The sequence below is a fragment of the Pithys albifrons genome, chromosome 3 (genome assembly GCF_047495875.1).
Source record: "Pithys albifrons albifrons isolate INPA30051 chromosome 3, PitAlb_v1, whole genome shotgun sequence".
NCBI classification, from domain to species: domain Eukaryota; kingdom Metazoa; phylum Chordata; class Aves; order Passeriformes; family Thamnophilidae; genus Pithys; species Pithys albifrons.
In genome coordinates this window covers 81,527,783-81,548,603 of record NC_092460.1, presented here as the reverse complement: position 1 = coordinate 81,548,603, position 20,821 = coordinate 81,527,783, and the positions used below count along the sequence as shown (strand labels likewise).

The following is a 20,821-nucleotide window of genomic DNA, read 5'->3' as shown; positions in this document are numbered from 1 at the left end:
CCTTTGATTGTGATTGATTTTCCCCAGGACAGCCCATTACGCTGCAATGTTATTCTTTTGTTTGTTTCTAAAAGCGTAAAGAGGAACCGCTACAAAGCCTGGTTTGATGCTTGAGAGAAATTTCTTCTTCCTCACTGAGAAATGTATAAAAATCAGGACCCTCTCATTAATATAACAGTGGCCTGGCTGTGCCTCTTGCTGGCCAGATCAGAAAGCATCACAACAATCCAATGTTATAATTCCAGGAATATCTCATTTGTCCATCAAATCCAATGAACAATCTGCCTTATTATAAGCAATATAAGAACACTTCCCTCCTTCAAATCAGGCAGAAGGACTCTTCTCATCTTCAGTGCCTCTCAGAGAATCAGCCTCATTCCCTCCACACTCTTCCTTGCTTTTTCTGTGTCCTGTCTTCCTAATTTGGAATGCTTCAGAGCTGGGAAATGGACCCCCTGCCTTGATTCCCATCATCTGCACCCATTTATGTTAGTAAGCCTGGCCAGCTGACTGCTGCACACCCAAGGAGCCCATGCACTCTGATACCGTGCACTTACAAAAACTACCACCACCACCACCAATAAAAACTCCACAAAACCAAACCCAAAAAAGTGCAACAGTCTAGTAGGGCTTTGCCTGCCAGGTTAAAACTTGCTCCCTACTTGTGAGTTTAACCTATCTGCTGCTGCTGAGCACAGACACTTGCCTGGGTGTAGTTGCTCTTCTGGTGGGTGAACCCCTCTTCTGCAAAGAATTCAAAGGTGTTTCTAGGCTGGGGAAGGGTACAGGCTATTACTTCTGCTTCACTGGGAAAGACATACATGTTGAGGCTATTTTGAAAAAGAAATCATTCCAAACGGGGAAAAGACATAGGTTTGGGTTGATACTGCCCTGTCTTGCAGAGCAAGTCACAGCAGGTTCTGTAATCACAGGCTCTGTAAACATTGATTCCCCCCACCCCCCTCCACAGGATCTTAATTTGCCCCTCGTTCCTGAGCAAGGCACGCCAGTCTGCAGGCATTGGCAGGGAATGGCTGGGCAAAAACCCAGCCGACCCGATGGGCCAACCAACTTCAGTTCTTCCCTCAGCAGCAACCTGCTTTTCTGTTTGTTTGGGTTTTGTTTTGTTTTGTTGTTTTAACAAAACTAATTTCTTTCAAGTTTACATGGGGCATGAGCTCAGTTCAAGCATTTTTTTCCGCCAGCAGAGGAAGCCACATTTGAATCCACACGAAGGGAAAGGCAATATTTATAAAGGAAGTTCCCACACTTCCTCTTCAAACAAATCACTTCTGGCTGGTTTTGCAATTACAGCCCTAGCGTGAAGAGGGGTGGGGGGAATAAAAAAGTGTCGGGCATATTATTTCCTTTTAAAGTCACTTTCCTCTGAAAAACCAGCTTTCAGAGAGGAAGGAGTTAAACACTCGGGACAAACTGTCAAGTTTTCAGTAACTAATTTACTCTTCCTGTAGGCCTGGAGGAAATCCACAACCACCACAAATATTCCTTGCTCGCTTCAATACTTCTCGTTGTGGAATGGATTTTAATGGCCAAGCAAAGCGATCCAAACCGCAGATGCAATTAAAGCCACTGAAACTGGCTCCACGAAAAGCTGGGAAGCGCCCCATGCCCTGTCTTGGGATGGCTGCTGTGGTACAGGCTGGCAGGGCTGTGGTGTAACCAGGACCCCTCGGCCTCATCCGTGCCCTCGTTCTCACCTCATCCTGGATGCGACATGCTGTGTTGTTACTGACAAGGATGGACCTCACTTGCTGCCCTCCACGGAGGTGTGCAGCAGAGGATGGACAGAGAGCCAGGAGCTCACTGCAACCAGGACTGTACTTCCACTAAACTGTACTCGCCAGTGTGGGACCTCTGTGGGAGAATGCTGCACCCATCTGGAAGCATTTGCTCTCGCCTAGTTTCCACCCCATGCACTGCTCCCTGCGTTATAATCCTCTGCCACCACAAGCCCACTTGTTTGTAGTGCTATAGGGTGCTAAAAACCTCTCTCATCTCTGCAAAAACTGTATTTGACAAACAATATTTCCCTCCACATGAACAGTGGTTAAAGTCAGCAACACTAGCATAAGAAGTAGAATTTTTTATGACAACTCACAGTAAATCAGCTTCCTACTTGGACTAATATGCCTTAGTTTCTTCTGTAGTGGCTCAAACCACTAGTCTGCCTGAAAGGCTGGTAGTCCTCTGGAATCGAAATCCCTATTAGATCCACATCCAGCAAAGGAAGAATAAAGTTTTCCCGAAACTCTTATCCAAAGCGTGGGAGGATGGAAAATAAGACCAGCATACCTTGCTGAAAATAGTTCTTGAGATAAAAGATGTGATTGCTTTGGCACTAATGTCTTCCTCCTCCTTCCCTTCCCTCCTCAACCACACTAAGGTGTGAATGCTTTAGGAAACTCCCTATCCCTTCTCCACAGGTTTTTTTTTCGTGTTTTATCTTAGATTAGAACACAATTGGATTTGGACTTGATTAGCTTTCCACCCCCAAAAAAAAAAAAGAAAAAAATCCCACACCTTCAAGTTACTAATTTAATTTGATAACAGCTGCAGAAAACTAGCTCCATATTTTTGAAGTTAAATCACTGCCAAATTCTGTTTTCCAGTGCCAGCTGCTCAAAATAAGGCTAAAGAACTTCCAAAACCAATTATATTTAAATTATTAATTTAAACTACTTGGAATATTATTATTAAAATCAATTAGTTTATGCAAAGATATCTATAAACCTGAAACAGTGAAAGAGATACTTTAGCTGATGAATAATTAATACAGTTTTTCATTTGTTTCACCTCATGTGCCAAGTAGCACAAAAGTGGATTAATGCAAGTGGATTGCAGAGGTAACAGACATCATTGCACATTTACAGTCACTAAACTGTTTAAGAGGAAAGTTTGCAGAACAAAAAAATACCCCTGCAATATCAGATTCAGAACAAGCTAAAATACAGTTTTGACCATCTGGATGAAAGAACAGAGTAAAGAAAAGCAGAGCTGCCTTTTCAGCTTGTTTGCTGTAGGGAAGCAGCAGGATCTGTCATCAGCTGGATGAAGTTAGGTGCCTCTCCGAAACCTCTGTCTGCAGACCTGCTAGTAAAATTCAGTAAGAAAGTGGCTGGTCTGACTGCCCTCCCATTTCTGGAAGCAAAATACCATAGCATGGTCAATTACCTCTGTGCTTTTACCATGAAGGCATGAGATTTTATATCCACACACAGAGAGTTTCCTCTCACACACCAAAGGAAGCATTTTTCTAGTCTGACATGCTCCAGGTCTCTTGGCAAGGAACAACTCTTCTTTAAATACAGTGGGTTTTGGTAAACAGTGTGCAGATTTCCTGGGGATTACCAGAACTACATACCTCTTGTTAAAATGTGAGCCAGTGACATGAGATGATGTCAACGGAACAACAGCATAAATCAGGAATTGCTGCAAAACTAAAAAAGTTAGCATGTGCTAATTTATAACATTCCTTAACTCAATTATTTGGGTTGGAGTGGGCAGGAATAAACAAGCAGTCACTGTCATGACACTAGTCTGACACTACTCCACTTTCATTAATCATTTCTTTTCAGCTCAACCATCACACCATTTCAAGGAAAAAGCTGGATTTGTACATGTTTGTTTTTATTTTCAAAATTGCTCCAAAGAAGTGTCAGAGATGGAAAAGGTACCTATGGTGGGAGACCATTCATTGTCTTTTAAATGTTGAATTATAGCAGAGAGCTAAGAAATTACATAGGTGTTTGATCAAAGAGCTTCCCACATCCTCTGTTATCAGCTCCTTGGTATGAGGCAACAATGGGGATATTTTCACACTGTGCAAACACTAACTTTTCAACACATTTCTGCTCCAAATAGGCTCACCTCTATCTCTCAATACACAACTATCCTTCTGCTTCCTCATTACATTAGTCTTGCTGCCCTTTTTTTGTGCTTTTCCCCATAGCATTCTCTATATCCTGTCAGCTGAAAACAGAGAAAGTGCATCCAGTATTATTAGACTTGAACTTTCTACCTCCTGACATTAGTGGACTCAAAAAACTAGACAAAACAAACTGTCCCATTTCCAGACACTGTCTGTGCACTGATCTCAGAATCTAAAACCTTTCTGGTCATGAATGAGAAATGATGTGTCTTCCTCCATGAAAAACAATGCAACTTTTACAAACAAAGCTTACCCAACTGTGTCAGGCAAAGCCTGCCTTGCCTTGCCTAGGACTATCTTGTACATGTTTGAAAACACCATGAAACTCATTTTCATCAATCACTTGGGGCACTGATAGTGAAAGATTTTCCCTTCTGGGAAAGACCTGATTTCCTTGCAGCACCTCTCTTTAATGAGTCAAAACTTTTGCATTCTTCCCAATTCTATGCCGGCAATCAACAAGCACTGCCACCAACCTGTTAGTGCATACTTTTCATATTTTCAAACGGATAGAAGTTTGGAGATGAATTACACTTTGTTTTGCAGTCAGTCCAATCCCAGGCACAGTATTATCACCACAGACAAAGAGCCCATACATGTTTCACATGCCAGTAAGGTTTGCTCTGCCTTTGCACAGGTAAAGTACTTAATGGGCAAGGCTGTGTTTTTAAAAAGCAGCACTAGCTTACTCTGCTTCAAGGGGAAAACTATCTTTTGGTTGAGAAATGTGCTCTGTTCTGCTGTGTTTGTGCCCCTGTGGCTGCAGAGGTGCATGGAGGATGTGTGAACTGAAAGTGACACCAGAAGGACTATGCCGCGGTCTAATCGGCATGAAACCTCTTACTTTTGTACCCTATGCTGATAAAGCTCTTTACGTATTATGGTCTGGAACATGCCTGTGTTATGCTTTATGACCATAAACTGGCCAGTTTTGATTTCTGGGTTTAGGCAGTAGCCAAGTAACTAGAAATAAGTAATTTTGCCTCCACTTACAGAGAGTTATAATACAATGAGATCCTAGGTGTGTGTGACGATTTTCTCCTCTCTGTAAAGAAGTTGCAGTTTTTCTCAAAAGTTCTCTGTAGAAGTAGCGGTACAGCCTTGCACTGCAGGACACACAGCACCCCATGGCAAAGCTCTCTCTAATTGGCACGACTATCTGCCCATCTCACCTCTGAACTCATGGAACAAAAGAAAGCATTAATCCACATCTCCAAGAATTCAATAGTCATTTAAGCAGAAGGTCAGGTACCTAATGGGCTGTCAAATTCAGGCTGTCTATTCCTCTGTCTTCCTGGCTCCCCAAGTTCCCAGGCCTTGACTGACAGTCCTCTGCAGCTGGGTACTTTGTTTTCCTGCCAAAGCACTATGAAGGCTAGAGCACAGGCGACTGCTTTGCAAATTTAAGTTGGGATGACATATTCTGGCTTCACTCAAAAAGAGAGGGGAAAAAAGCAGCCATGAAAAGGTACACAATAAGGCCTGAGAAATATACTAAGGATGTTGCTGGTCCTGTATCCCTGGCATACTTTAATAGAACATAAATACACTTTCAGATGCCTGCATTGCACTTTTTGATCCGAACCTTACTGTGACTGCTGTAGTTTTAGGATACCTCCCAGCAAGGATAACTGTGTGTAAACACTATGTGGCACAGAGTATTATTAAATATTATATGGCCTATATATGTATAATATATACTCATATATTTAGTAGTACTAAAGGTAGAGTGCATGGTTGCACACATTTTCCAAGTCTTTTTCAGTGCCACAGATTATAGAGTGAGTTTGAATACTACAGCCTAGAATGCAAAAATATTGCTACAGCTCCCAGAAATTTCCAGGATGTACACAAAGAGCAGAGAGCCCCTTCCAGATTCACTGGGACACAGTCTGCTGTGCATACTTGCTTTTGAGCAGTCTCATAAAACCAAAACTTTTTTTCAAAACAGATCACAGGTCACTGTAAGCTTCCCAAGGGATATATTGGTTACAGATGTTTTCATGTAATAAAATATTCCACTCAACTGCAGTATTTCTAACTGATAATGCTGAAACTAAATTACCCTTGTCTAATGGTTATGTCCCCAATGTACTCCTTACCATGGTAAACACTGGCTCATTTGTTACCATTTAGCCAACATAAAATTTACTTTTTTATTTTTTATTAATGAACATGCCACAAAGATAATGTATGTCAAGTTTGCAAGAACTACTTGAACTTTTCAATAATACATACTTAGAATTCATTTCTTGCATATTTCTGGAATAAATTATACCTCTAAGTTTCAGCATTATCATACAATTTGCATTTAAAAGTTACCTCATTCTTTAAACATGAGTGATTTTAATAATTTTCCAAGGTTTAACTCTTGAAATTGGAATTATTAAAAAAGAAAAGAAATCGCTCAATTGTCTGAATGGTATGAGGCTAATAATGAAATATTCAATTTGATGTTCTCCTGGCAGAGTTGTTAGGAAAGGAAAGGTCATTCTGATGGTATCTCTAAAATGATTGAGTAGTTAAAAATAAAATAAAAAACTCAAAAAATAAAAGGAAAAGAGGAAAAGTAGATTGTTATCTCTTTTCAAAATATGCTTACAATGTAGCACTAGCAAGGATGGCAATGAAAAAGGAAGGAAAAAAACTTTGACAAGGAAACTTAAGTGATCGTTGACCACAAGAAAGAGCCTTCCCCAAACTAAGAAGGCTTGTGACTTTGTATGGGACTACATCTCTGAAAACTAACACCTCAGTATTTCTATTCAAAAGTTTAGCTCATTAGGCTTGAGACATTCATTCCTCATTGCTCTCCACAGTGGACCATTAGGATGATTCTGCTGGGCTTCAAATACCGGCATTAAGAGCAGTGGAACACAGCGGCTCTTGATGTGATAGAACTGTTTCTATGTTGCCACTTCACAGACAAACAACTCTGATTATGTTTTAGTATGACTGGAAACAGCATGGGCAGAGTGTTCTCTGAGGAAGGAGACATAAACTAATCTAGCACTATTGGTGTTATATCAAAAGTAGAACCTGTCTATATTTAAGAAAATGTGGACATTAGTAAAACTTGGAAGTAGGCTGAAAGAAAAAGCATTCGTGAAACTCTGTGATGCCATGATTCAAGTATTCACTGCTTTAATGCTAATGTTCAGTGTTTGGTAAAATATTTTATCCTTTCTGAGCTAACTGTAGTCACCAACCTTGATAAGCAACTTTTACAGTTATGCAATTGAAACCTATGCTTGTGCTTGGTAAAGTAAAGCAACATCACTGCATTGCTGAAGTTGTCAGAAGCATGCTTTAACAACTTGCTATGAGGGGGAAATATGGGAGTGTTTCCTTCTACTGCCCCATCCCAACTGAAAGGGTAATTTAATCTGCAGCAAATCACTTGAGGAAAAATCTAATTCAGATTGATGGAGATGCTCTCTAAACACAACAAGGCTGAATACAGTGTTTGGAAGAGGTGGACTTTGGTTCGAAGCTTTCCACGCAAGAAAGCTTTACCCAGCAAACATTTTTACCATAGCTCTCACAGTACTTCTCATCATCATATTTTATTATCTTTGTATTTATTCTAAGGCTGATGCAGTAATTAAGATTGCCACCATGTATTGGAGGCGATAATGGTTCTCTGATGGCTCTGGCATTCTGGAGGGAGGTTGTGCAGCACATGAAATGTGAAGCAACAGCCCTGGTCTCATAGCTCAAGATAACATCCAGTACAGGAACAAAGCACTGCTTTGTGACAAATCATTTGCTTTCTGAAAAAAAGTACAATCCAGTTTTTCTAAGCAGACACTCTCACACAGAAAATACATGCCCAATCTGCTGATATTTGAATTTTTTAACCGATTTAGCAGTTTTTAGGGTGGTATGAGTAAGCAGCAGTAAGAGCAGTGGTTGCTGCGCACCAGCGACTTGAAAACACACGAGTCTTGCAAACTCAAATGCTCCTTTTCCTCTTCCCTTAAACAGAATCTAGCATGGTAATCTGGCATAATGGGAAAAAGTCTACCTTTCTGGAATCAAAATCACCTGTATTCAGAAGTGGACCTGATCTGCCAGCACTGCCCCAGGGAGCTGTGTTCCTGCTGAGCAGCAGGAGGCTGGCTATCAAGCACTGGCCATCACAGCACCTTACCCTTTTCCCTTGTTATTTTTGCTGGCTGCAACAAAAAACCTCAGGTAGCTGACACTATTCAGTAGGCAGCAAATCCCTATTTATTTTAGTGTACGCATAATGTGTGTAGCAGCAAAACGCACAAATAGAACAACGTTGAAGCTCATCTATGGGAGGGGATGTAAGCAAAGCAAAGCTCTTGAGAGACTCTGTAACTCCTGATTCACACATGAACATACAGCTTTGCAGGGTGAAAAATTATTATTCTGAATTTATTTTTGGTGTGTTTCGTGCTATCTCTGTCTTGCCCTGGTTGTTTAAGGATAGCATCCAGAATTAACATGTCCAATATTGTCATTTGTCTGTGGCTCATTTGCCTCCTTCCCCAATCCCCTTTATCTATGAAGTCAATATCCAAAACCCCACACTGTCTTCCCTGAATGTTTTAGTTTCCAAATAAATGCCTAATTAACTCACCCTTTATTCTAAACCATCGTATGCCACAAAATGTTCCAATTAAAAATGGAATGTCTATTAATTTAAGCCCAAAGGTTCTGTGAAGTCAAGTTTCACAAATACTAAAAATAGAAATGCATTCATAATTTTTTCCTCACTTTAATTAGGTTGGGGTTTTTTTTGCTTAAATTTAAATATCCCTCTGCAGTATCTTCAACTGCATTGCAGTAGTAGAAACCCCATACACAACATAAGAACTGCAAGATGAAAGATGACATGCCTTTTCCATTCTTCCTCTCAAAGAGGAGTATAAAATGCATCCCACAAAATAAAAGTGTTGCAATTAAGCAGTAAAGACTTCAGAAAATGGGAATCCCAGAACCAAATGAAGCTTCTGGTTGATTTATGTATAGATACATCTTGGTCCTTCGCTAATCTATAGTCTTAAGTGATGGGGAAGAAAACAGTACTGTGGCAGTCAAGGTGAAAGTGCTACAACTAATGGTATAGCAGCCAGACTAAGGGCAAGCCAGTTCAAAATGAGCTGAAAAATATGCTCTATGTAGCTATTTGAATGACATTACTTATGGCAGTCAGAGAATGCAAGGTCATGCTTCTTCAAACGCAGTTTAAACTTGTAAGGTGGTGAACTAATCTGGAAAGCAGTGACTTGAAGAATGACTTCAGCCACAACTAAAACTCTGGCAGGGATGCAGTAGCTAAGAGAATTAATAAAATCTTTCACTACATGAACTAGGGGAAGACACAAAGCAGAAAACATCATTGTAGCATTTCAGAGGAGCATTACCAGAAACAGACAAAGTTGAGGTTATCCGGGTCAACTGGCTAGTAGGCAAAACAATGCTAAGTGGTAGTCATGGGCCTGCTGCCTGCTTTGCCTGTGCTGGACCTGAATGTCCTCCTGTTACTACTGGCAGAAGTGCCAATGGGAGGAAATGATAAATCGGTTCCTTCCAGTCCTGGCCATTCTCTGTCTCTCTTCCTTCCCTCTCCCACAGTTGGGTTAAGTCGTCCAGATCTTCAGGGTGAACTCGTTCTACCCTCACTCCTGAAGCGGCAAAAAATTCAGTTTCTCTTACATTGCTAAGATGCCTAGGACTGGTCCTGTCACTTCATACAGCATTATTGAAATGATTACAAGCATACATGGCCATGTCTGGCATCCACACTGAACAAAACATAATGACAAATTGGAAAGGATTTAGGGTGGAGCTGAAAGAAGGATTCAAAGTCAGGAAAAGATATCCTAAAGCAAGAGCCACAAGTAATTCAGTCTATTTATTTTCACAAAGAGAAAGTTCAGAATGGCTTGATCATAAATACTTACATAAATAAGTCCATAAATACTTACATTAGTGAAAGACACTTAATAAAGGGACTAACAAGACATAAGAGTTGAAAAATGGAACTTTGAGACAAAGTTCAGGCTAAAAATGAGGGACAAGTGCTAGAAATTAATGCAATTGAGTTTCTGGAACCTTTCACATTTGCATGGACTAAATTTGCCTTCATATAAAGTCTTAAAAAAAAAGAGAGAGGTTGGATTTTTCAAATTGGTATTATCTAGTTCAGGTAGAACCTTCGGGCTAAGTGGCAAATTTGTACAAGTGTGTAATAGTGTAGCTGACCAAACTAGATGAACATTATGTTATAAAACCCATGAACACATATTTATTTCTTGAGTGGACCCACAAAATCCATTTTTTCCTTTTTTTGCTTTAAATGGATAGACCAGCTTTGCTGAACCTCATCTGAACTTCTAACTTGAGCATTCTGCTGTACAAGTTTTCTTCTCTTCAGACACTGTGAAGAAGCAACTCAAATACCTGAGACTGTGCGCAATTGAATGCAGTGAATTTGAAGACGATGCATCTGTAAGTTTTCAAGCAGCTCCCCTAATCATGGAGTCTGAAAGCACTGGCATGCTTTCCTGGGCATTTCCAAACCACCTTGGATTGTTCCAGCATACAGGATTAGATGGAGGGCAGGGGCTTACCACTAAGAAATCCTTGACCCTGGTCAACCCATTTAGGCTAAACAGGACAGTATGGGAGGTATCTTATTATTTAAACACTTTTGGCCACAAAGGAAATAGTCTCACCAGGACTGTGACACAGAAGAAGAGGGCAAAGCAGGATAGCCTGGATACATATAGGTTTAAGCTAGTTAAATTCTATGCCTTTGAAATCCACTGTAAAATTACTGCACACTTAGTTTTAATAAAGGTATTAACATTCCAGGAGTGATATTATGCAATGACAGCATTTCCTAGCAATCTGTGAGCTTTAGGAATGATGCCATTATGTGGACAGGAGACACTCAAAAAAGGCACATCCTCCTTCTGGTTCAGCTCCTCTGATCAATTGTTTGCAAATCCATAGTCCTTTCTTCTCTCTACCACCATAAGAGGTATTTGCTGTTTTTATGATCTCAAGATAGAAAAATATTAATCAGAACCAGCAGCAACAATTTCTTTTTAATCTAAATCTGTGTGGCATTAAGTATAATTACATAAATAACTGGAATGGCAGAAACAGACAATTACTGGCTTTGTATGGGTATTGGAAAAGATTATACTGTTTTTATCACGTCTCTCAAATAATGGGTATCTTCCAAGCCTACTGTCAAAGAAACTGCTGGCTGCTTTAATGTTGATACGAAAATAATCTTGTAAAAATAGTGAGAGAGGGTCTTTCCACATACATTCCACCAGGAAAGATTATTTAAATAAACTGTTTAACCTGCTATTGACCTAAAACCTAGCTATATAAATGTTTTAAAAAATACTTATCCATCCTGAGTAGATGAAAGTAATCTAGTCAAGTCAAGGATAACATAGGAAGTTCCTTAATGACAGCTGCATTCTCTGCAGCATCTATTAGCATACGGTTTTTCTGCTGGCAAAGCAGATACAAATGAACTGTAAGAACACAGGTATTCCTCTTTGCGAAAAACTGGAATGAGACAGATACACATAAAGGAAGAGTGAAAACCTGCAAAGAGCTCTTACAAGAGGAACCTCAACCATATCACTCCCCTCCCCAGTTTTCCATTGTAAATATTGCTATATCTTCTTTTTAAATCCAGTAGTCAAAACTACAGAGGCCATGTGGAAGTTGAATATAGAAGTCGTGTCTACCAATACCTGAGCTCACATCATCTCAAAGTCAATAAAACAAGAACACATAGCACTTGCTTCAGATTGCTTAACAAATCCTCAAAACCAAGACAAATTACACACAATTCATTGTGTATGCACTGGAGATACAAAGCATTACAGGCATCCCACTGCAGTGTGGGCAAAGAGGACAGCATGTTTATCAAACCTTACAAAGGCTATCTCAGGAAAGCTGACAGTGGCTTCATCTACTGAAAAGTCCCTAATTTTTAATATCCTGGGTTTGTTGGCATTGTGAATGACCTCTCCACTCAGTGGTGTGTAATAGGAGCTCCCTGGGTGTCTTGACTCTCCTCCCCTGCAATCAAGGCACTAATGCCAGATGCAAGTTTGGAAGACTTCAGCATTTTGTCTGACAGCATGTTATGTTTTTTCATGAACAGCAGTCATCTGGTCTGCTGCATGCTTTCACCACCTGCTTATATCAGGCATGTAGGACGGGATGTTTGTGTTTCAGTGACCAAGCTGGCATGTATCTAAAGCTTTAGCTGCTGCAGCGTCATCCAGACCTTCAGGGGTTTTTGCCAAACAGATCACACTTTCAACGTTGCTCTTCCTCACTTTAAGGAAACATCACCTTTACTAAAGACCCAAACAGCAGTCCACAGCAGCATGTTAGAAATGGTTAAGATGCTGTTAGTCAACATTGTCCATGCAACTTCAAAGGGCTGCAGCTGCCCCAAGAGCTGTTTCCTGGCCATATACCTGCCCATATGCAGCAGCACTAGAGACTGAGGCCTGATAAAATTTTTTCCATATGTGCAGATCTTTATCCATTCTACTTCCTTTGGGACAGTTCTATTAAAAAAAAAAAATATTACTGAATTTGTGGTCTCACAGCCACATATATTTCCACCTCCTGATGTGTTAAAAGAAAAAACAAACAAGCTCTTGATATTTCTGTCAATAAAGACACACTTTGGATCAAAGAAATAAAAATGCTAATTATGGTGCACTCTGTAACACCTCTCTCTCTTGAGCCAAGTGCTCTGATTGAGTTAACCATCGTGCTAATTATAATAGTGTTTAGCACAGCTGGGGCCAAAGAAAAGCCACCGTCTAACAGAGCATGGTTGTTGGCCTCAGAGTGAGATCAAGCATATGTATGCTGTAAAGAAATTTGCCAATGATGCACCAAATAGCAAATTTTAAATACTCAAAACTGCGTTCAGTTTCTTTTATAATTAAAAAAAAATTTGTGAACATTTAACAAAATTATGGTTTTGGTTTGGTTTTTTTTTTTTCTGGAAAAAATTGCTTGAGTCAGAAATCTATTGCACAGGAATTAAGTTACTGTCCCCTAAGGGAACATACAGCAAGATAAGACATCCTTGCAATCTAAAGGTGAGTCCACTCTTCTGCATTTTCTCAGTTAATACCACATGACTGTGAAGTATGCTGGTGATGAGAGGAAGGCCACTGTACTCTACTTCAATTCAAAATGGAATGAAGTAGCATGCAATTACTGGAAAAACCACCTGCCACTTTTCAGCAGCACATTTGGATGGAGAATGGGGGTGATAGTACCAGTGAAAAATAACATCTGAGTGTAAGGGAAAGTTAATCCTCCCCACTGATGCCATGGATGGGAGAAAAATATAATAAATCAATAAATTCCCGCAGCTCAGAAAATTGTATCTTCAGTGGATGCTTATAATCCTTGTGCCACACAGCATAATTGGAAGAAAGAGCTTTTTAAATGGTTATGTAGTTATAACCATTTCTTCCATTCATCACTTCCCTCCTTGAAGAACTCATCAGCATTTATTGGTGGTACTTTCCAGTGCACCTGCTTGAGGGATAAGCCTACTCACCACAAAGCAGCTAAAAGGTAAGAAAATTGCCTTCAATTCAGTATTGCTCCCCAAAATAGCTATTTTGTACTTACTCAGTGTCTCTGAGACTGAGTAGCAGCAGATGAGCAGACTGTTTTTCAACATGAATTCAATCATTAACTCTGAATTATATAAGTCATCTAAACACAATGAGGCAACTAATGTTCCTGAGTGGATATGTACTTTCCAAATTCCAGGCATGTTTCAAGTACTCGTGTTTCTCTGCACAGATTCAGCAATCACTGACATCCTTATCACAGGCCACCTTCCTATTAATTTCTCATGTATGGCATTGGATTACTTAATTATATACATTCATATATATTTTAATGTATACAACACTGTTTTATGCAAATTGATAATCTAATTCCTAACTTTTTTGATAGGGTGGTAAAAGTTTAAGTGGCTTTAACACAGTGTCTAGGGAGAGTGGCTAATTACTGCTCAGGTTTAGGAAGTGGAGCTGAGAGATTCTTCAGAGGGAAAACCCAATAAATTGGCTGAGATTTTAGAGAAGGTCAAAACCTGGGAACATCATCTCTTGTCAGGGTGAAGACTGTGGAAGTCCCATTGTCGATATCACTACCACTATCAAGAAAGCAAGTATAATGATGCCATGTAGCATTTTTAAACCTGTTCTCTTGGACAGGAATCAGTGCTGTTTCAGGAGTCTGTGGATGGGGCTTAGAGCTGTTCATGAGGGATTTCAGTCTGTTACAGACATTAAAGAAATATAGCAATACAATGAAAATGAGAGCATTTTAATCCTCTACTTTTTCACTGACATCCTTGGGTGCATGATCACGTAATAGAGTATAATCCCACCTGCCTCCTGCCTTTCTGGCAGTCACAGATTCTTCTAGATGTGGCTGCTTCACTCCAGCAAGTTGCTCTGCATTCCCTTGCATGGGTAAGGGTGATATGTATGGGTGGAAAAACAGGGAGAGAAAAGTGGTATCATTATCTCCCAGCCTCTCCCTCTCTCAGCTGCTAATTAACAATGGCCAAGCCCTGTGGAAAGTGTTACAGGGTGTAAACAGAGACTACAACTGGCTGGTGAAGAGTAATGTACAGGACTGGTTATTTGGATGTTGTGGTAGTACCTGCTGCTGCAAAGGGAGTGTGAGAATAGTACATTATATTATATATATTTTCCAAAGCTTAGGTAAGCTCACACGTTAATTCTTATTTACAGTTTGCATTTTATAGCAAATGAATTTCCACTCTGTGCATGACTACACCTAGGACAGGTGGAGAAAAGATTATGCTGTAGATTCTTATGTACCATAGTGATTTGCATACTAGGGAAAAACAGTGGAATAATAGAGGAAACAGAATACTAAATTGCATACAACAAAATATAAGACAAATAGCTTCCTGGGAGGACTTTATGTGGGTGTTTGCATTGCCTGCACCCAAAATGCTCAGGAATTACAGGTCACATCCTGCTGTTACCTTTCCTATAACCCATTCCAAAGTACTAAGAACCTGTCAGTGGAAAATGCAAAGCAAAGTAAACAGATTAGCCTATTTTCTTTTTCCTGAGTTTTATTACAACAGTGGTTTTTGATAGAAAAAAGTGTTGCTGTAAAAACCAACACTGTTATATACTATCTAATTGTCTCTTTTCATCATAAAGTAATCAGAGGAACTATTAAAACCTGGTCACCAAAATACTTGGACTTGGCTGAGGTTTAGAATATTAGTTACGCAAACTTAAACTCTTAAAATAATAATAAGCTAATGGTATGTACTTCATTTGGGAGTTAAACACTCGTTCAACTCAGTAAAAGCTGATGTCTGTCAAACTTAAAGGAATTTCCCATTGAAGTGAATGAAACAAATTTCCCAGATGTTACTATAAGAAGAGACTCGACATAAAAGGAAAGTCACAGCAGATGCATTTAGACACTTACCAGAAAGTTCCCAAGAAGGAAATATGTTAAAAGGAAACTGAAGAAAGGAGAAATCAGAGGCTGGAGTTTTACAATCCCACTGAGAGTCTTCATCAGAGCATCTTGTGGCTCCATGTCATTTCACAGGGAAAGGTACACATTTGTGTATAGGAAATACTGTGTAAACACTAGAGTGAAATCTGTCTTGTTCAAAGGGTGTTGGGTGGTCATAAAGAAGTGCCACCCTTCCAGGGTAAGGAGAAAAGATGTAAAACAAGACCTATCTTTAATACAGTTAGTTTTCAGCACTTTGCTTTGGCAGATCTCAAAGTACATCTAGGATTTGGAAATCTCCCTTTAAAGTAGGTTTTCCGGTACAGAGAAACATATATAACTGACTTGGGCAAATGTCAAAAGCTAGCAGCAGCACCACGTGAAAACCCTCAGGAATACCTTTCCTTCCCTTCTTATCCAGTTAGTACCACTCCACTTGAATAACATCATCTTCTACCATACCCCAAATTGAGTAAAGGGCCCATAGGTTTAGGAGGATAAGGAGGAAAGGAAGATTACAGTGTGGGGGGATTGTGTTACTAGAACCCAGAGAAGCCTTCAAAATATACAGTGGAATAACATGGAAGGAGGAATAATATCCTGAACCAACAATAATCTTTGACAGTCAAGTGAAAAGCTCAGTGGGTCACTTCAGGATTCCACAAAGGGATTGAGGGAAACAGCCAAACCCTTTCATTTTACTATCCCTCTTTCTCTTTTTAAGATTTCAGGAAGATGGCTCAGAACAACGGATCCAAAATTTATCCAAATTGAAATAACTGCTTTGATCCACTTTGCAAGAAAGAAAAGCTAACCAAGTAACAGTGGGCGCACCAGCTCTTTCTGTAGGATTCCCTCTTAACATGTTTTGTCAAAGAAAGAAACCACATTGTTTCCAAATATTTCATTCCAGTACAGCAGTTCAGTAAAACAAGGCACATACCACTTTCTCTAATGCCACCTGAAGCTGAAAAAGAAGTGCTTTTGAATGGTAAGAACACACGTGAACATGCAGAAGACAGAAGACAAGATCCCTAAACCATTTCCCAACACTATTAATAGCTGTATTATCTTCAAAGCATGGAACACTGGTTATTAGTTTGATTCACTCAGTGCCAATACTCAACAAACTTAAGCCATTTATGAAAATACTCACTTTTGACATTTTAAAGATCTTAAAAAGAGAAGGAGACCCCACACTTACCCATTTAGGATAATAATTTATTATACTGCCTTCTCCTCACTGTCATAATTTATGAGGGATGAAAAAAAAGCCTAAAGGAGGATATCACTTAGGAAAGAAAACTGAAACCCACAAGTGTGTTTTCTTTAAATAGTGACTTTTTTTTTTTTTGGCTTAGGTATGGATGCATTCCCTTTCATATGAAATAAGGGGGTCCACTGAAAGTTGTTGTGAGCACACCACTGTATATTGGATTACAAGGCAAACTTTCCCTGGTGAAAGCAAATAAGAAAATTTTAGTCTCTGGTACCAAGACCTATAAATGCATTTCTTTGCTTTTACTAGGCTATACAAAGTTCATGCCCATAAAGGAAGGACATTACTCTCAGATAACAGAAAAAACGAAGGAAAGCAAGAAGAAAAATTGAAGACTTCAGTGAAAACTTTAGTCTGGACAAACAAGTGACTCATTTTTACCTCCAAAAAGGTTAAGGTCGCCAGACTAGCACTCATGGTGTCTTACTATGGGGACAAAAGAATACACCAGAAAGCCAGTAGGCACATATCACAATTGGCAGCTGGCTTGGAAATGCTTGAGTTCAATTGACGATGAAGAATGAATTACCCTTATGTTTGAACAAAAAAAGCCCTCAACCTGATCTCACCAGGCCAGAAGCACAAACACATTCCAGGCACAATGTGTGACAGCACACAGAAAGCGAATTTCAATTTATTCTGCGCATTTGGGCACACACAAAAGCCTATATGGTTCTCATTAAAATAAAAGATATCTTCAGTCATCTGAAGGAGCACAGAGTGATTTAGCTTCTTACTCTCATTCAGAAGAAATAATTTACCCTCCTGTTTGTGGTTCCTCCTGGATTTGGGACTTAAGTCCCCTATATCCTTTTCATATCTATAAACAGCAACCAGTAGGTTAAAGATCTTCTCTTCCTTCCACAATCTTTTTTTTTTAATGGAAATTTCTTTGACAAAGCGCAAAATGCAAACCATTCTCTCTGAAAGAAAGAGCACTGCAGATACAAACCACTTTCAAGGAGAAAATTCAGACTGAACTCTGCAGAGTTTGCTGAGATTAGCTTAACAATGTTCTCAAAAAGGAGCTATAAACCTTGCATGAAGGGTGGCCTTACTGGTGGCAAAGGTTTAACAAGCTCATTCATTAAGGACCATTGCTTTGGGGTGCTTTAGTGGACCTTGAAGGAGCAGGTGTTTCCACTGCAGCTTTTCTTCCTGCTTTTCAAGGTGTCTGTAACCTTCTCCTTGCATATCAGCCTGACCAGTGAGCTGGGCTCATCCACCAGACCCTGCTGAAAGGACAATTATGCACTACAAGATAGAAGAAACAGAATATATGACAAAAATAATTCACAGGATTATCTTTTTTCGCATTCACAAGTTTGCTTTTATGTATCTCTGTGTGAAAAACGGATTGCAGTGTAAGTACGTGCAAGGCGAAGGTGGTGGTGTGAGATATTTCATCTGCACCTTATGTAGGACCAGTTCAGGTAAACAGTGAAGAACAGAGCACTTGATGAACAAATCAGAATATGTATCTATCTAATATCACTTAAGAAAATATCCTGAAAAATTACAAGAGGGTTACAATTAAGAAGTTCTATGATGACCACTTTGATTTGGTGCTTAGACCACTATCCATGCAAGGTTTTCCCAGCTATGACATCAGCATTCCCTGCAGAGGCTGTTGCTTGTGTTTGAGAGAGACCATCAAACACTTTTCAAAATATTATGCAAATGAGTCAGAAGGGGCTGAGAGACAGCAGGATTCTAAGAATACAATGAATTAAACATACTAAAGTGCACACAACAGAAATCAAGAAACAGTCCATTTGCATCAGCTGTAGGTGTTTATGAAAGAAAACTATGTCAGTGTTCATCATGTTACAGGAAGCATTCTGGCTTGATTTGTAGTTAAAAGGGAAGTTAAATGCATATAGCTACTTAAAATTATGTAGTTAAAATTTAAGCAAACTATTGGTTTAATTTAATTAAAAGCCAGTGATTTTATTACTCTGCATGGAATCTGAATATTGGGGAAAAAACCCTATGAAATTAAATGAAAATTTTGCTTTCTCATTCTACTCCCCTCCAGCAAGCATAATGCAAACGCTTTACTAGGCTTTTGCTGACATATCATCTAAAGACAGGACAGAAAGGCTGAAAAAGTGTGCTTGACAAGAAGGATAATTAATCTTACTTAATTCAGAAGCCACCAAGAATTGCACTCCCAAATATTAAAGAGAACATTAACTTAGTAACAAATTGCAATAGGAAGTATTCTAGTGTTTGCAGCCTGCAATAAAATAATTAAGAACAAAAAAATGCTATAACAATATCAATTTTCACTGCAACTGCTTTAATGAGTAGTTTTGAGTTGTTTTGTTTGTTTCTCAAACAGACAGATGAATATCTTAAATCTCCAACATCACTTATGTGATTTATAAGACTCTGAAGAAAAAACTTAAATGAAAGTGAAAGGAAATGCCTAGATAGAATTTGTTTCACCATTTAGAACATCAATTTTTCATTACGAGAGCCAACAGTGGTGCCAGTGGCCACATTGACTCCCATTAACTCCAGAAAATTATTTTGCAAAGTAAGAATGCCCTTTCACATGACAAAGATGCATTAGGTCTCTTCCCAGGAGTTACATATGAACTATATATTCCAGTGATACTATAGGAAATCTATACTCTCAATGACAGTCCACTATAGCCAAAGGCATGCCTTGCAGCAAAACAAAAACACCCAGAACAAAATCAAAGCCAGAAAATAGATCAGCAAGTGTTAAGGAGCATTAAGTAGCAAGCAAACTACCTTGAAAGACGTAGGAATACTAATATACGGTGCTCAGCGCAGCAACACTGTTATCCATCCTGAAGGATAAGCCCTGCCTTTACCTCCATGTGGGTTACTACAAAAGGCAAGTTATATTCCAAGAGGGTTTTTTGGGTTTGTTTTTTTTTTTTCAGTGAAAGACACAGCATTGCCTTCTCTTCCCCTAGCAAATAGCTGAGAGCTGGAATGCAGAAAAAATGTCTCAAAGACTCCTCTCTGCTGGAGGGCTTAGCAGAAACCCAGCAGTCTCAATATAAACCAGATGTGTCACAACAAGTTTTGGGTGGAGAAATGTGTTCACTCAGGGTCTGAGAGCACTCAGGAGCGACTGCTTCCTACAATAAAGACACAGTAACAATTAAGGCAGGCGGTAGTAGGCTCAGCAAAAATCTGTCGACAGAACCGACGCCGACTTTCTTTAAAGCACCTCCATCATTCATTCTTCAATAGTTTAACAGGGCCCTGATGAGATATACACAGCATTTAGCTTGCATTAAATACATATACTTTCAGGACTAAGAAGGGCCAAGAATCCCAGAGATCAGAAGTTTTTCCACAAGGGCAAGCAGGATAAAGTACATGATGATTTTGCTAACAAAATCTGGAGTATTCTCAGGCTGACTATGATCTTGAAGTTGTTTTGGCCTCCTCAAAATCAGAACACAAAAGCCAAATTTACTCTGGGTAAGTATATCTCACCAGCTCCACATAATTCAGAATTGCTCTCTTATGACGTAGATGTGCAAGGCACTTAAAGAATATATGTCTGCCCCAAGCGTTCCAAGAATCTCATCTTGAAGTAATTAGGAGTGGGCAAGTACTTAGGGAAATTAGTCATTAGTTTGAAAATCCAGACTTCAGGAGTCTCTTAGTTACAAGACTCACTTTGGTTTAGTTCACTCTTCCCCGCCCCCCCCGCTTCCTCCCCCCCCGCCTTTTGTGGTGGACTGACATAGGGATAATGCTGTGGAGTAGCAGAAATTTGGAAGTCCTTGCATAGATCATCTCACAACAACTAGTTTTGTTAGATGATGTAGAAGGAAGAAAATGTTTGGGAAAAATATTTCTAAAATGAAACAGAGACAAACTAAGGAAAAGCAGAATTGCAGGAACACTCAAAGCCAAAAAAGTTGGAAATCCAGGGTGTAGACTGATCTCAGGAAAGAGGGAGGAATAGAGCAGGGAGAAAGACATAAATTTTAGGCTCCCACCCCCGCACCCAAGTTTGAATTTCAAAG

General features: G+C 39.5%; 1 protein-coding gene across 6 annotated transcripts in view; it reads right to left on the bottom strand.

The window, feature by feature from the left end:
* PLXNB2 (plexin B2) overlaps window positions 1–20,821 on the bottom strand; it is a 251,032-nt gene that overhangs the window by 123,794 nt on the left and 106,417 nt on the right. The window lies entirely within an intron of this gene.